This window comes from Dasypus novemcinctus, chromosome 5, assembly GCF_030445035.2.
Source record: "Dasypus novemcinctus isolate mDasNov1 chromosome 5, mDasNov1.1.hap2, whole genome shotgun sequence".
Lineage (NCBI taxonomy): Eukaryota > Metazoa > Chordata > Mammalia > Cingulata > Dasypodidae > Dasypus > Dasypus novemcinctus.
In genome coordinates, this window is record NC_080677.1 from 40,058,821 (window position 1) to 40,076,319 (window position 17,499).

Consider the following 17,499-nt stretch of genomic DNA (forward strand, 5'->3'; position numbering starts at 1 on the left):
ACTTCTCAATCTGAGCAAATCAGCGGGTCCAAAGAATCAGAGTTAGATTCTGTTATAAATAATCAGATGAAAAAACTACTCATTCATTTTGGGAATTAATATTTTAATACATAAATTCCTCAGTGTTACTGATTGATAATGAGCACAAATGAAATTTATTTCGTAGAAAGTTAGTTCACATGTTTGATGTAATTTATTTCCATTGGAGCGTAAAGGCTTCTCTATTCACATGAAAGTGACTTTTTCCCCTTTACATCTATTAGGAGACATTTAAAAGGCAAACGTTTCGTGCATCTCATGTGTACTCATATGAAGACACTATTGTTATTTGTTTAATACTGCTGGCTGGCTTTAATAAAGGATGAAGACAAAATATATTAAAGATTAGTTCCTTACTTTAGGAATTAAAAGATGAATTTCATTTATTTTCCTTCACATTTCTTATACTACACGCAGTGGACATAAGCATTGTTTTAAATCTGATTCCAGCCAACACTAAATACATTTTTTGAGCGCAGCTTCAAAGTCTTTGTGTGAAATGACCTCAATATAGTCTGCTCCTTATTAGAGTCTCTATCCAAGATAAAATAAAGTACATTATTTTTTAAAAAATATGTCAGTGGTAATTTTTAAAGTTTAAAAAAAAAAATAAGTTGCTGGTAGCACAACAAAACTAAGTACCTTAGGTTTCTGTTCACATGTTCTACAGGCATATAGACCCTCCTACATCCACACATACATATTTAACACATACCTTTCTAGCCTGGCAGACAGACGTCCCTCACAAATGAGAACTTATCTGCATTTCCAGCCTCGGCTCTCACTGTTTGCAGTCGTGAACACACAGCTAATTCTGAACATCGTCTCTCATGCTCTGTGTCATTGCATATGCTAGTTCCCCTTCCAGGCTTTCACTTTTCCACTCATCTACCTGGGAACCTGATAAGTATCTTGAAAACTCAGTTTAAATGTTTTCATTGCTCTATCTGCCTTCATAAACACACATTTATTATAATATTCATTACAAGGTATTTTAATTAGCTATTCAAAGATTTGCCTTGACCAAAATACTGAGAGTTCTTAGAGGGAAAAGCAGCTTCATATTCATCTTTGTCTCTCTCCATTCTATTTCCTGCTTTCCACCATTAAGAAGCACTGCATATCCCAGAAGAGAGATTCTGTGGACGTCAAGTATATACTGGTGTATCACGGCAGTGACCTTGCACATCACTCAATTTCTTTTGGGTCATTGACAGTGCTTGGCTTGCACTTAGTCTATTCCTAGCCATTAACCTAATCTAATCTCTTAGTGGAATTGACTTCATTGATCCCCTACTAGATTTCAAGTTCTTATCCCCACAAAAACAAGAAATTTCCTATGGGCAATTTCATTGGATTGATTTAAATACATAGAGTAATATTAAGGGGAGACTGACATCTTTACTTAGTAAGATTTCCCATTTAGGAAATCTTTTTAATTATTTTATTTTAAAGCAGTTTTATTGAGATATATTCACATACCATACAATCTATGGCTTTTAATATAATCACAGTATTGTGTGCTCATCACCACAAAAAATTTTAGAACAACTTCATTATTCCAAAAAGAAAAACTCCACTCCCCTTAGCAGTCACCTCACAATCCCTTTATCCTTCCCCACCCTTATATAACCACTAATTTAATTCCATCATTGGAAATTGATTTATATTTACATGTTTTTATAAATGGAATCATATAATATGTAGTACTTTGTGTCTGGTTTCTTTCACTTAGCATAATATGTGTGGGTTTATTTTAACTCATATTAACATCTTGTAACATTAACATACTTTTATTCTGGTTCAAAGAAAAACAATCTTAAATATGCAATATTACTCATATTCATATTTCACATGAGGTTTCACTGTACTACACAGTCCCATGTTACATTTTCTTCTAGTAATATACATGACTTTTATTTTTCTTTAAGATTTCTTTAAAAATTTCTCCCCCCTTCCCTTCCCTGTCCCCATTTGTCTGCTTGCTGTGTATTCTTCTGTGTCCACTTGTATTCTTGTCAGTGGCACTGGGAATCTGTGTCTCTTTTTTCTTGTTGATGTTGCGTCATCTTGCTATGTCAGCTCTCCGTGTGTATAGCACCACTCCTGGGCAGGCTGCACTTTTTTAGCATGGGGCAGCTCTCTTTACAGGGTGCACTCCATGCGTGTGGGACTCTCCTACGCGGGGGACACCCCGGTGTGCACAGCACTCCTTGCGCGCATCAGCACTGCGCATGGGCCAGCTCACCACGCGCGTCAGGAGGTCCTGGGTTTGAACCCTGGACCTCCCATGTGGAAGGCAGATACTCTATCACTTGAGCCAAATCTGCTTCCCTTTTTTTTTTAAATTTTATACATGGCTTTAGACTTTCTCTATCAACCACTGTCATACCCATATAATAGCATGGCTACTTATAAACATCATGATGCACTTTCACCTCAAAGATTAACAACTTTTTACCAATTCTGCACAGATTAACCTTCAGCTTTCTATTCTCTAACCTCATTCTATTTTCTGGTGACCTATATTCTAGTTATTAACTACATGGCTTCATACAATATATTTAGCTCATAATAGTGCAATCATACAATATTTGTCCTTTTGTGTCTGGCTTGCTTCACTCAACATAATGTCCTCCAGGTTCATCCATATTGTCATCTGCTTCATGACTTCATTTCTTCTTACACCTGCATAATATTCTATCACATGTATACACCACGATTTGTTCATCCATTTATTGGGTTGATAGACACCTGGGTTTTTTCCATATTTTAGCAATTGTCAATAATGCCACTATGAACATTGGTATGCAGATGTCCGTTTGTGTCACTGCTCTCAGTTCTTCTGGGTATATCCCTAGTCATGATATTGCCAGGTCATGTGGCAAATCGATATTCAAATTCTTTAGAAAACGCCAAACAGTCCTCCACAGTAGCTGTGCCATTCTACATTCCCACCAACAGTGAATACACATTCCTATTTCTCCACATCCTCTCCACCACTTGTAGTTTCCTGTCTATTTAATTGTGGCATTCTAATAGGTATGAGATGATATCTCATTGTAGCTTTGATTTGCATTTCCCTAATTGCTAATGATGTTGAACTTTTTTCATGTGTTTTCTTACTATTCACATTTCTTCTTTGGGCAAATGTCTAATCTAGTCTTTTGCCCATTTTTCAATCAGGTCATTTGTCTTTTCATTGTTGAGTTATAGCATCTCTTTATATATCATGGGTGTTAAACCCTTATCAGATATGTGATTTGCAAATATTTTCTTCCATTTAGTCAGCTGCCTTTTCACCCTTTTGACAAGGTCCTTTGAGGTGCAAAAGTGTTTAATTTTGAGGAGGTCCCATTTATATATTTTTTCTTTTATTGCTTGTGCTTTGGGTGTAAGATCCAGAAACCACCAACTACCACAAGATCTTGAAGAGGTTTCCCTACATTTTCTTCTAGCAGTTTTATGGTCCTGGATTTTATATTTAGGTCTTTGATTCATTTTGAGTTGAGCCTTGTATAGGGAATGAGACAGAGGTCCTCTTTCATTCTTTTGATTATGGATACCCAGTTCTCCCAGCACCATTTGTTGAAGAGGTTGTTTTGTCCCAGTAACATGGACTTGGTAGGTTTGTCAAAGACCAGTTGGTAACCAATATTCTAATTATTAACACCATGAGTTTGCATGAGCTCTATTATTTTTCTATTCAGGTTTTCAAATTTTTCTTTGTGCTTACCCATTGTGTTCCTGATGTCTTTATCTCTTTCGTCATATTGTCTTTCAACTCAATGATATGATTTTGGAGATTTGCATGAACCTTGTTGATTAGCATTCTCAAATCCTGTGTCTTATGTGGAGCTTTGAGGTATTCCTTTGCTTGCATTATTTTTTCCATTTTCTTAGTATGCCTTTTAATTTTTGCCAATGTGTAGGAATCTGATTTAGTGGCAGGAGACTGTTACTGCCTTTCTTTGATTCTTGGTTCAACCAGTTCTAGGTCTTTAGGATTGTCCCTGTGAGTTGCTCAAATCTGGGCCATGGACCCAATAATGGGTTGAAGACCTCTAAAGGGCCCTGAGGAGGGAGGTTGTAAAGGCCGGAAAAAGCCTTTCATTACTTTGAATTTACCCACATGCACTTACTTGGTCTGCCAGCAGATGGTGCTCTTCTGCAGCCCTCTCAGTTCAAAGCCTGGTGGGAGTGTGTTCACCCTAACACCTACAGCAACAACCTGATAGAAGAGCCTGCCTCAGGCTAGTCAGAGCTTCCCAATTCAAACTTTCTCAGAGGCAGTTCTCCAGTCTTTGCTGGCAACCTTCCCTCCCTCCTCCCCCCCTTTTCCCAGCTAGGAAATAATTCTACTCTTCTCTGAATCTCAGTAGGGAGGGTGATTGAGAAGGTGGGATCTTTTTAGTCCCTTTCCAGCTCCCACGGTAAACAATGGTGTGGCTCCTCCCGCCAGGGCTGGGCTCCTGGGACACAGCTGACCACATTTTTGGGGGGCAAAAGCTGAATCAGCCTTAGGCTGCATCCCTCTCTTTCCCATTTCCTGGGGAAGTGGATCTCTAAAGCCCCTTCCATCTGAAGTCACGAGCCAGAGGCTGATAGAATTCAAAGCTGTCCACTTAGAGTATGGGGGGAAGGGCACTGGCAGCTGCAGCTACAGCTTCCACACACAGTCTTTTTGTAGAGATTTCTTTTCTTCTGCCCTCCTCTCTTCTGGGTGGTGTCCAGCCTTCCCCTGGTGTCTTAAGCCCTAGGACATTTTTTTTCCTCCATTTTTGCCTGTCCTCTAGCTTTCTTTCTGTGTCTCTCTAATCCTCAGGAAATTTTGTTTACTTTCATTCTAGCATCGCTAGAATTTTTCCTCATTAAAGTTTTGTAGTTTTCATGTAAGTCCTAACATTGCTTGTTAAAATTATTCCCAGTTATTTTATATTTGTTTTTTGTTGTTTTTTTTGTATGTTTATCAGTGTTATATTTCAGTCAGGTTTGGCTGTTGATATTTAAACACTTAATATTTTAACTACATTACTATAGAACTCTCTTATTTGTTCCTAAAAATTTTCAGTTTATTTCCTTAAATCGCCCAAGCAGACAAACCTATAAGCACCTAATAATGACTTTGTGTACTCTTTTTAAAAAATATTTATGTCTTTTAAAAAATTCATCTATATTCTTTACTTATAAATTCCAGAACACCTTGTTAAATTACAGGTGACATTAGATGGCCTTATCTTTAAATAGTATTTGGTTTAGTGTTCATAATTTACCTTTTCCTAGAAATTGTTTCATTATAATTATCAAAATTATTATCAGCATCCTGGGTATTATTTTAAAATATTTTTAAAATTCAGAATCTGGAGTCCATCTTGTTCATATCTATTTTCTGTCTTTTTTTTTTTTTTTACTAAATTAGCCTTAGTGTCTATCTTCATCCCCACCTATACTAGTGGCATTACCTTGGTCAAAATACATAATCTCCATAAGCCTTAGTAATTGCTAGGGTTGTTTGAGTAAAAAAGGGACTAATTTCTGTAAAGGACATAATCTAGTGTCTGGTATATAATAAGAGGTCAATAAGTATTGATTGCAATATTACTATTACTGTTATACACACAATTGACCTGTCAAAGTTGAGGAGATGTCAATTCGCCTGAGTTGACATCCATCATACATTTTTAGGTCTCAAAGTACTTCATGGTCTTGTTGAGTTATGAAAATTTGAGGCTTTTAAAATTATATTACTCAGTTTTCAAATATTTTCACATGAACAATTTAATCTATCTGGTATTTAAAACATATATTAGGTATATATATTAGGCATAGAAAATGCCTAGAAATTTTTAAATGCTCACTGATTACTTGGCATATTGAGAGTTTATAGCAGTCGCAAATGGGAGGTTAAATGGCCAACTAACATCCAGAATCTCCTATAACTTAAACTCTTTGTTCCTAAAAGAAATTAGGAAACAGACTTTAGTATATTTTCAGTTTTAGTTTTTTATATCAATAGTGCATGAGCAGCAAAAAGCACGTCCAACCTATATGTAAAAGTAAAATTTCTGACTGAATTTTAATCCCATGTGACAGTTTCTTTCAGGAAACAACACAATGTTCTGTGGAGTTCCTGGCAAGTCTTCAGTAAAGGTCATGAAGTTAAGTGCTCCAGCAGTGAGCCCAACTTTTTAGTAGCCTTCAAAGGATTGCACTACGGTTTGCCCTGAGCATTATAGCAGAGAATATCAAAGGCATCCCTTGAAAACGTTTGTGCAGTTAATTTTGACCACCTTTCCATGTTACTATAGGCATTCAACTACTACTAAAGTTAAGACTGCTTTATCCTGTAGAGAGTAAAAGAGAAGGAAAAAAAGGCATAAATACTAACAAATTGAATCTCATTATCTCTTTCCTCTACCAATCACACCCTCACCCTCAACCTTAGTCCAAGGAAATATAAAAACTTAATTGAATTCATTTTAATTTCCTGAAATTTTTCAAAGTTTTTTTTAACTTAATATGTATAGATATATAGCCAACTTAGAGATAAATGCACTTATCTCGTGTGTAGCTTGATGCATTTGTAAAAACTGTGTTTTCATAAAACCAAGATTCTGGTTAATAAACATTTTTGGTACTCATGAAGCCCTTTTGTACCCCCTTCCACTTTCTACAGTTCTACCAGCACAGTTTTGTTCCTTTGTAAACGTTTTTACTTTATATAAATGAAATCACATAGTAAATATTCTTTTGCTCCTCACTTCTTTTGTTCTTCATTAAATTTGTGAAATTCAACACTTTTCCATGTACTTTAGATGGTTCATTCTCATTATTATATAGTATATATATCATTGTGTGCTTATAATACAATTATTTATGCATTTTTCATAAATCAAATGTTTACTGTATCTGGGTCTGTATGTGGACTCTATTCTGATCCATTGATCTATTTGTGTGTCATTTTTCCTATTCTATGTTGCTCTAAGTAATACAGATTTCTATTAAATCTTGCTATAACTGATAACATAAGTTTTCCACTTCCTTTTTCCTGCAGAGGTTATCTTGCTATTCTTAGTTTTTAAATTTCTATATGCATTTATGACTCCACCTCTGTCCTCTTCTTCCCCCAAAATTGTTTGGGATACCTTTGACTTTATGTATGAATATGGAGATGAATTGGCAGATGTCTTCACAATATTGATTCTTCCAATCCATGATTATGGCATATTCCTCCATTTGTTTTTGTGTTATTTAATTTCACTAAATAATATTTTATAGTTTGCAGTATAGAGATGTTGTACATATTTCTTGAGATGTATTCCTAGATGTTGATGTTCCTCAATGCAATTTTATGTTACTTCATTTTTAAACTTTAATTTTCTATTTTTGATGTATAGATATAAAATTTATTTGGTGTATTATAATTATATTCCTTAACTTTTATAAATTAATTTATCAATTCCTATACCTTTTCTTTAGATTCATTTAGATTTTGATGCAACAAATATAAAAATGGTCTATGAACAATGTAAGTTTATTTATTTTTCCAAAATGTTATGCACTTATTTTTTTAAGTATTCCACTTTTTTTTCTGAAATACAGTGAAAAGTTGCAAGAATTATATAAGAAAATCCTGTGTGCCCCCATTAACCAATTCAGTGTTATGTTTTGCTCCAATTGCTTTATCATTCTCCCCTCCTCTCTTCTTCTCAACTCTCTTCCCTTCCCTTCATTCTTTCTATCTTATATGTGTATATTGTATGCATGTGCACACATGTGTGTACACAGAAACACATAGATGTATATATACACACACATATATGTATGTGTGTGCTTTCACATTTGTATATATGCTTATATGTGTCTACACACATAGGCATTTTTCCATACAATTTGAGGGTAAATTGGAGACATTAGGTCCCTATAAAAATAATTACCTTAATGCATATTTCCTAAGAACAGGATGTTTTCTTACACGATCACAGTAAAATTATCAACATCAGGAGTTTTAATATTAATAAAATGTTATTATCTAATAGAGCATATTCAAAATTTAGCAATTGTCTCATTAATGTCTTCGCTGGTTCATTTTCTCTTGTCCAGAATCCAATAAAGATTTATCATATATTGCCTTTAGGTTGTTATGCTTTTTATTTTAAAGTCGAGTTACATATTTTGGGGTCATCTTTATGAGGTTTGACCAAAATACAGTATACAGTTGTTTAGTGAACATCAAAATCAAGATAAATAATTTTCCAGCACACCAAAATATTTCCTTAAGCCACTTTGTATGCGATCCTCTTCTCCAACTTGAGCCACTCAAAACCTCTGATTTAATTTGGTTCTATAGTTTGCCTTTTCCAGAATTTTATATAAATTAAGTCCTATATTATGTAATATTTTACATCTGACTGCTTTTACTTAGTACAATTTTTGGAGATTTATCCATACATATTGTTGCAAAAATCAGTTGTTCAATTACTTTTATTGCTGAGTAGTATTCCATTTTATGGATATATTACAATTGGTTTATCCATTCATCACATGGATGTACCCTGGGTTGTTTTCAATTTCTGGCTATTATGAATAAATTTGATATAACCATTAATGTACAGGATGTGATGGCTGTGTATATTCATTTTTCTTTGGTAAAATTTGTGTGTGGGGTTTCGGGGTCATATGGTAAGTCTATATTTATTTTGATAAGAAACTGTAAAGGATACCTTCAAGGTAATTATATCGTTTTCATTCCCATTAACAATGTATAGACATGGTAGTTGCTGCACATATTGCCAGTATTTTGTATTGCCTGTGTTTTTGGCTTTTGTTTATAATTATAGCCTTTCTAGTAGGTTGTAGTGATATCTTATCATGGTTTTAATTTTATGTCCTTAATAACTAATGATTTTGAGCATCCTTTCATGTTCTTATTTGCCAGTCTATGGATGTGATATAATTCTCTTTATTTACATGTTCTTTTGTAGTTTTCAGTATATAGATTTTTCGTTATATTTGTATTTATATGTAGTCCCAAGTTTTTATTTGTAGTACATATAGAAATACAATAGATCACACTGATTCTTTATCTAGACCTTGCAAAATTCACTTATTTTAATAACCTATGTTTTGAAGATCCCTTGTAATTTTATACATAACCAATCATATCATCTGTGAATAAAGACACTTTTTATTTCTTCCTTTCCAATTTGTATGCTTTCTATCAATTTTTCTTTCCTTATTAAACTTATGCCTTATTGATTCTATATCATTCATAATAGTTTTGTTTGATTAAATCCCATCTGGAACTTTGGGTTATAATTTTTATCCACTTTATGGCAACATTCTTCTGATGAGTTTTTCTCACTTGTAGGAAATGTATGCTGATTGCTTTTGTTTTATCTTATATAGTACCTTAGTATGATGTTGATGTATGTCTTTTTCCTTACTCATTTTTAAATAAACTGGGTTTTCCAGAACTATTTTCAGCTGTTTCTGGTAGGGAGGGGGGAGGGGGGAGTCCAGGCTAGTATTGTCCATCCAACCTTCAGAACTTAAAAGCTTCTCTTCCTATAGGATGGCCCATTTTCTTAAAATAGGTTTCCTCTATGTTACCATTTCTCCTCTGACTCTCAGATCTTAGCTTGGCAAGAAGAGATTCTACCACCAGTTTTAAGCACCCCTGTTTTCTTTACAGGCTGTTTTCATCACGGCACATGGTCTTTGCCTTCCAAATTGATAGATAGGGTGAGTGTTGAGTGTGTATTTAGCTAGTGCTTTTGAGATCTACAACTTCCTTGCCCCACCAGATACCACCCATACCTTCTTTCTCCACTTCAAGCAGTGCCTTGGTCTTGTTCTGTCTCAGCCCTGATCATAGCAACTACCTCCTAGGGTGGGGCTGTCTCCTCTCAGAAATGAACATTTGCTAGAGATTTCTTAGATTTGCTCCTGATTGAGCTTATAATTTATCCAGACAGAGAGAACTGGCAACTGATTAAAAAGTGAAATAGAGACACTCACTTAGACCTAGGTTTGGGAAACATTGTCACCATTCTTACAGAGAAAGAGTCATAGTCTAACAAAAATGTCCTGCTAGAATGTGTTGCAATTAATATAATCCTAAAATCAATACCACCAAAATGTTCGGGAATAAGCTGATCATATACTTTCTGTTCTGTGTTTCAGTGTTTGCATTTCAGTGCTTCTTTTTCAAGTTAGCCCCCATACATAGCACTGTCTCTGTGGCTCAGCAACACATATAAATTTCTTATGTTGATTCAGACAGTTTAGTTGCTTGCTGTTTATTCTTATTAGAAAGGAAATGTGGAAGTGCATTCTCTTGGCTTTTTCTACTGTGACCTGTCCCTCCTTCTCCCTCTCTCCATTACCTCTGGGCTCTCTCCTCCCATGAAAGGAGAATGCTTGTTTGTTTGTTTTTTTGTTGTTGTTTTGTTATTGTTTTTGTTTGTTTGTTTTACTTTAGGTACAATGGCACTGTGAATTTGTTATAGCTGTGGAATTTCACACTTGGCCACATTTTCCATATTGGTCGGCCCCCATTGCTAATTACTATGAATGGTGATGATGGTAAAGTCTCTTTGGATTAGATTTGTGAACTGCACGAAAATGTCTGTAAAAAATGTGCAATTGTCCTTAATTTAATGATGGTGTTCTAGTGGTGCCATGAGGGAATTGGTTTAATCAGAATTTTTGGCCTTATCAACAGAGAGGTAGAAAATAATCTTTGAATCAGAGGAACAAAATCTTACTTTTATTACCATAAATATTGATCAATAAAGTACAGGATAAATTCAATTTACAGGAAAGATAAAGTAATTCTCAAATATTCTAAGTCTAGTTTTCTTTGCTGCAAGTCAATATTTTGAATATTTATTTAATTTTTCCAAGTCCCAAAGATATACCTGATATTCAGCATACTTTGCTTTGTATGTTCAAAATACATTTGACTGATTAATAATGAGTCAAAAGTCAAAAACACAATCCATTCTATGAATTAGGAATTTTATGTTAGAAATTCAGAAAGATATTATGTTGGCTGGATGGAAAGTAGGAAAGAATTCCAAATATATATATGTCAAATATATTTTTATTTGGAAGTGATGATTTCAAACTCAAATATACCATTAGACTATATGACATTTATTTTTAGAAGCTGACAATACACAATTAGCTAAATGAAAAGGAGAAAGTCTTCAACAACTAGGATAACTAGAAGAGTCCTGGAGAATACTGTAGTTTCTTGCTCTAACCATATTCTTACTTCTCAAAGTGAGCTGTGTGAGCTCTGATTAAGTTTGCTATTGTGAATCTTTGTGAGTTCAAAAATGTACAGTTTCTCAGGATCTCTGAGCGGTAACCCCCCAAAATTAAGAAGCATGATTTTTCTTCCCCAAACATCTGGTAGAAAATGACAGATTAAGAAATTAAATACTCTAATGGTTTATGAATGACTATCTTAGCTCTAGACAGGTCAGCAGGGACCTGTGGTTCTGAGTCTGTTTCAGTCTCTAGGACTTGGGAATTTAAAGGAGTTAGAATTATCCTGTTTTACAAACACAGAAAAATAAGCACAAATATGTTGTCTTTTTAACTTACAACAGAAAATGTCCTGTCATTTTATCTGCCAAAATAAAATAGTTTTCCACCAACAGAATTCAGAGGATGAGGGTAAATCACATATAATAAAATACCTGAATACTGGATTAGAAATTTGTAGGAATTTTCCACATAAAAGATCACCTTTTCCAGGAACATTTCCATAAGCCCCTATTCAGACTAAATCTGTGTTTTGTATTCTCTATCCTCCCAGCATTTAATATAGACCTTCACTACTGTAATTTATCACTATTGGAAAAATAAAATTTTATACGCGATTTTAATCATCTCACACATTCAACTAGAAACTCTGTGAAGCAAGACACTGCTATGTCCCAACACTTAATGCAATATCTAAGACACAGTAAGAAAGTAATAAGAAGTTAGTTGAATAAACAATCTCATAAGTAATAATAGTAAGTCGTGGGCAAACCTGCTACAGGAAGATTACAGGTCAAATTCTATTATAAAATTGAAAAATGTCTTTACACCATAAAGATTTCCAAGTTGCAGCAAGAAACTAAGACACTACAAACTACTTTTGTATGGTTACGTTTTAGTTTGCACTAATGTAGGAACAATTGACACAGATCAATAGCATGGAAGAGGCAAGCACAATGATGAGTACTCCAGAATGATAACAAAGCTGTAATAAAACTGGAAATACATTTTTTTGAGGAACACTAAAACTAAATTTTTCCCTTGGGAAGTTTATTTTGGCATTCATTTCTTCGGAAAAAGTGGAAGTGTTTTTCTTATTTTTTAAAAAAAGACACCTAACATGAATTTTAAAACATTCTTCTGATATTCTAGTTAACTATTCCTATTATTACACCTATCGGTGAGGGGAAAAAAACCCAAAAAACTAGAATCTACAGATATTGATGCATGATACACACTGGTCAGTGTGTGGACTCAGTGCCCAGAATATGGAATTCAATAGGAGAGAACCAAAAGGAAGCATTTGTACTCTTCGCTTACTAGTTCATGAAAGTGTGCATGGTTTCTGGAATTTGTGCTACAGTATTGGAGTATATATTCACTAATAAAGCAAGGCTAAAGAATGGCTTGAAACCCATAGTGTTCTAAGGAATCCAAACAGAGTTAGTTTCATGCAGCACACAGATAATGTCCAGTTGGTCTTTGGTATAGAAAGTAACCACTGAATGTAAGCCATCATGAAAATGAAAATGTTGCCATTCATGCAAACAGTGATGCAGAAATAGAAAATAATAAAATAGAAAAGAAATAGAAGGAAGATGGAAGGGAGAGATATATATCATCTCAAAATCACCATGATTCAGGGAATGTCATAATCATTTCCACATTCAAGGAATGTGCATACAAAATTAAAATGGTAGAACACTAGAGAGCTCTGGATGAAGGAGTGCCAAATTCTAGGTGGTTCCAGAAGAGCTGAGAACCTGGCATTGCTGGGTGCTCTTTTAATTCTTCCAAAACCATTGAAAGTTTGAACTATGCACCCCTTAAATAAAACAGAATTTTTACTATCAAGACCCCAATAGCCATCAGATGCTGGAAATTGTCATAAGCATATTACAAAGAACTCATTATCTTTATTTTAAGATAAGAATATGGTGCTCTTTTATAATTTTGATTTATTCCATATAGCAAGCACTCAAGTTTCCTGTTTTGATTCTGCTTTCTCTGCCCCAATCTTAGAAGACAGCCAAGTGGTGGCAATGAGTAGATATCAATTACCCAGTAATTGCCAGATTTTATAGGAGATGCCTACTTTCTTCTAATCAACCACTTGACACGGCACTTTAAAAGACCTACTGGTTTGGCACAGTTAAACATACCTTGAAATTATGTAGATTTGCATTGTCAGTATGCTTCAATTTTAACACTTCAAGGTAAACATAGAAAATGCATAAACATACCAGAGCAGCTACATGAGGAAATGAAGTATAACTTGGTAAAACAGAAGCACAAGGCAGTTCAAAATGGAAGCACAGTGCCTAAATATTTTCTTGGACTTTCTAGATAAACTCCCACAAACATAAATTACTTCACATTCTTCAACAAGCTCTATGCTTAATATTTGCACAGTTTGAAATTAAAATAAAATTATTTTTGAATCTTAGTTTTATCCTAATAAATGTAAGGAGTATAAACAGGAGCTTCACCTTAAAAAATATCACATATCTCCAGTTTGTTGCTTTGAAAGACAATTCCTGCTGCCACCAGCTATCCTTGATTATTTTTCTTCCTCGAAAACATTTTCCTGCTATCCATATAAATTAGAAATAAAAGAAGAAATAAAGAAAAAAATTAGTCCAATAAATTAGAAATTAGGTATCTCTGCAGAAGTCTTTTCAGTGATATTCAGAATATAGTTTTTATTGCTACATAAACATAAGCCCATATTTTAAGGAAAAGTTTTGCTGGTTAGCAGTATGTGTGGTGTTTAAACTGGTAGCTAGAGGGAGCTCTTTTTTCTTAGAAACAATTATCTAAAAGAGACAGGAAATCTACTCCTAAAAAAATCAAACTGTTTTTTTTATTTTTCACATAAAGGCAACTGTATGAAAGTACGGTGGATACCTGGCATTTTATCTAAAATTTGTTTTTATACTTGTTTGGTGTTGTGTGTTTTTTTTCATTCTTTCTTTGCATAAAGAAAACAAATAAATAACAAAGAAGTCAAATTAACATTTCCCTAGGGTGAGGAACTAAGTTCCTCTGTAGGCAATAGCTCCGACTTCCTGGATAGAAGGTGCTAATCAGTTTAAGCACACTTAAAGACTTGCAATCAAGAGCACATAGTTTCACTTTAGAAAAGGGGAAAGTGGAAGAAGATCGGCCCTCTCCTTTTCGGACAAAACTTCTCCCTGTGCGACTGGAGAAAATACTTTTGCCAGGCAAATTCTCTCTGTGGCCCGAGTGGCAGCATCCCAGAGCCGTGCTCCCACCTGCTATTCCCTCCTTTCCTCCCACCGCTGTGTGGGAACAGCAGTGGCACTTGTGAGCGAAGAACCGGCACCAAAGGGAGACCAGGAGGGGAAAAAAAGCCTATCCTTTTACCAATTAGTTTGCTTACTTTTGCCTTTTCTGTCTCAGACCACCGGGTGCCTGGAATTCATATATTTAGGGCCAAATCCACTTCAACTCAGCCACAGTTTGGCACTGAGCTTCTGCTGTGTGGTTTGGTGTGCCTTTGGCCTTCACTGTCTACCGGTCAGGTAGTTAGTTCTCTAACCATGAAATTTGTGGGCTAGGTTCCTAAGCCTTTTCCTTGCTCTTTCCATAGCATAGAATTTGGAGTGTTAATATTTATTTAAAAATCCTTGAGAACTGGAAACATTTGTGGAGCTTAGATGCCCCTAGTCTCCTGATATAAACTCAGGAAACTGATTGCTTGGGACTTGAGCCACAAGAGGGTTTCAACTTAATTATTAGAAGCCCTCGGTGTCATTGAGGCCATCCCTGGTAAGAACTTTTAACTGCAAGTCTAGAGGACTTGACCACACACTAGACCTTCTATAAACCCGAAGTAGGATCTGAGGGTGTGGTCTGTATTTTTCAGACTCCAGTGTCCGGGTTAGAAAAACAGACGGCAGCTTTCTCAGAATGCTAGTCATTTTAGATTTACCTTTGCCTGAAGTTAAGACCAATGCTTTTATTATGTTTAATACTGCATGTTTCAAATATTGCCAAAACATTAACATGGAGAAAAGGTACACTTTATTTGTAGTAATAGGAAAATACATTCAATAATACTAATGTTAAAACTAATACTAATACTACAGATGCTGATTTTATTTGGGGATCTCAAAGCACAGCCAGTTGTAATTCAGTGAAGCATCCTCTTCGTTTTCATGATGTGGCCCTTGGAGAACTGGACCCCATAAAGGTATTCCAGGTGGTCTGGGGGTAAACCCCAAATGTGAATTACACACATGCACATATTTTTATAAATGTACTTTCCACTGCACATCTGAGTCTTCTGGAGAGCATAAAAATGAATTTTTTAAAAAAAAAACCTAAATCATAATAATGATTACAGAGCCAAATAAAGCACCACAACATAGCACTGAGGAGTTTGTGAGACCTAATACTGGGGTTGGTGGTCCCCAGGGCCTTATGCCCTGCTGAAGGGTGACTATGGAAATGGTTCCAGAGCAGAGGAACCTGTCTATGTTTCCCAAGGTCCTTCTCAGATGAACATTTGTCTCAAAGGAAGAATCACATCCTTCCAAAGTGTTGGGGTTTTTCCCCCCCTAAACTCTAATACAAGCTTTTAAGTTATATTAAAATTGGTCTCTTGAAGACTCTCTAAATTTAGAATTAGTAGTATGATTTAAATTAGGGAAGTATACATGTATGTAAACATAAATGTCATTTGGTAGCACATGTTTATTTATCATATATGTTGTCATTCTGAATCCAAAGCTCATTTTAGAAAGAAGCATGGAGCATGTAGTGGACTTCAACAAATGATACCTATGGTTATCCAGTGGGTGTTTTTTTGAGGTGGAAGCTCTGGTGTTATAACAAAGGTGGATTTATGACAGATAACGTACTTCACATTTGTGTATATTTAAAGTTGGGAAAGGGAGGATGGTGGAACACCTACTATATACCAAACACCATGCTAGGAGCTTTGCAGGAATTTCCTCATTTAATTTTCTATATAACTATAATCTATAGCGTATATACTATTTTGATCTGATAGACAGGGAAACTGAATCTCAAAAGATTAAATAACTTATCCAAAATCACACATCAGTGGAGGTGAGGTTCAGAACTGGACACCTCTGATATTATAGTCAGTATCAATATTTCCATTATCTCCCTCTTTAAGCTATCATCTAAGCTGGTCATAGGTTTCGACTTGATTTTTGTCTCTCTCTTACCTAAATGGTTGGGATCATGCCCCACTCAACAATATGATGTAGAATTTGACTCAGCTCTATTTCCACTCCCCTTCTTCTTCTTGGAATTCAGGAAGAACACTTTTCACTGTAACAGAAAGCCCAATCTAGAAGAGATCTTTTCACTTAGTTTGGAACTATGTGTTCCAAGATTGAAGGCTGATTTGTTGTTTGGGCTCCTTAAGAACTCTAGGAGTCTTTTGGGATAGACAGTCCCCTAGGGTCATCATGCTTCCTACAAGTCTTGCTGGCTGTGCCAAAGAATGCAAGACCCTGCTCACTCTTTACAAGAGCTATATCTTAGTGTTGTGTTTATGCAGCTGGTAACCTTGAGAGATGAGGTAATATTTCCCCCACAAACAAAGAGCAGGCTTACTTACTGCTTGCTGTAAAAGTGGTGGATTCCTCCATAAGCTTAGAGTTCCTGGACTGGGAAGCAAACACTGCTTGTGAGCATCCATCTGGACCACAGCTCAGGGGATCAGGGGTAAGCAGAATTATGACTGCAAGAAGTTCCCCCCTCACCCCCGAGCCCTGGGACTGTAAATGTGATGAGATAGCACACCCATTAATATGTTACCTTACATGGCAAAGGAGATTTGCAGAGGTAATTAAGGTTACTAAATAGTTGACCTTAAAATAGAGAGGTTATCCTGGATTATCCATGTGGGCCCAGTGGGAACTCACATAAACTCTTAAGAACAGAAGCACAAGACAAAGTAAAAAAGATGCCGGAGAACAGAAATTCAAAGAGCATAAATATTTGATGCTACTTTGCTGGCTATGAAAATGGAGGGTCCCACAAGACAAAGAATACAGGTAGCCCCTGGAAACCAAGAACAACCCCCACCCAATGGCAAGTAAGAAAATGGAAACTCTACCCTACAGCTGTTTGGATTTTAATTGAATTCTGCCAACAGAATTCTGAACGAGCCTGGAAGTAAAC

General features: G+C 35.4%; 1 long non-coding RNA gene across 1 annotated transcript in view; it reads right to left on the reverse strand.

Annotated features, from left to right (window-relative positions):
• LOC131278486 (uncharacterized) overlaps positions 1-17,077 on the reverse strand; it is a 48,243-nt gene extending 31,166 nt beyond the window's left edge. The window contains exon 1 of the long non-coding RNA XR_009185796.1: positions 16,934-17,077. This is a non-coding gene — a long non-coding RNA (uncharacterized lncRNA). The remainder of the gene's footprint in view (positions 1-16,933) is intronic.
• Positions 17,078-17,499: the final 422 nt, after the last annotated feature.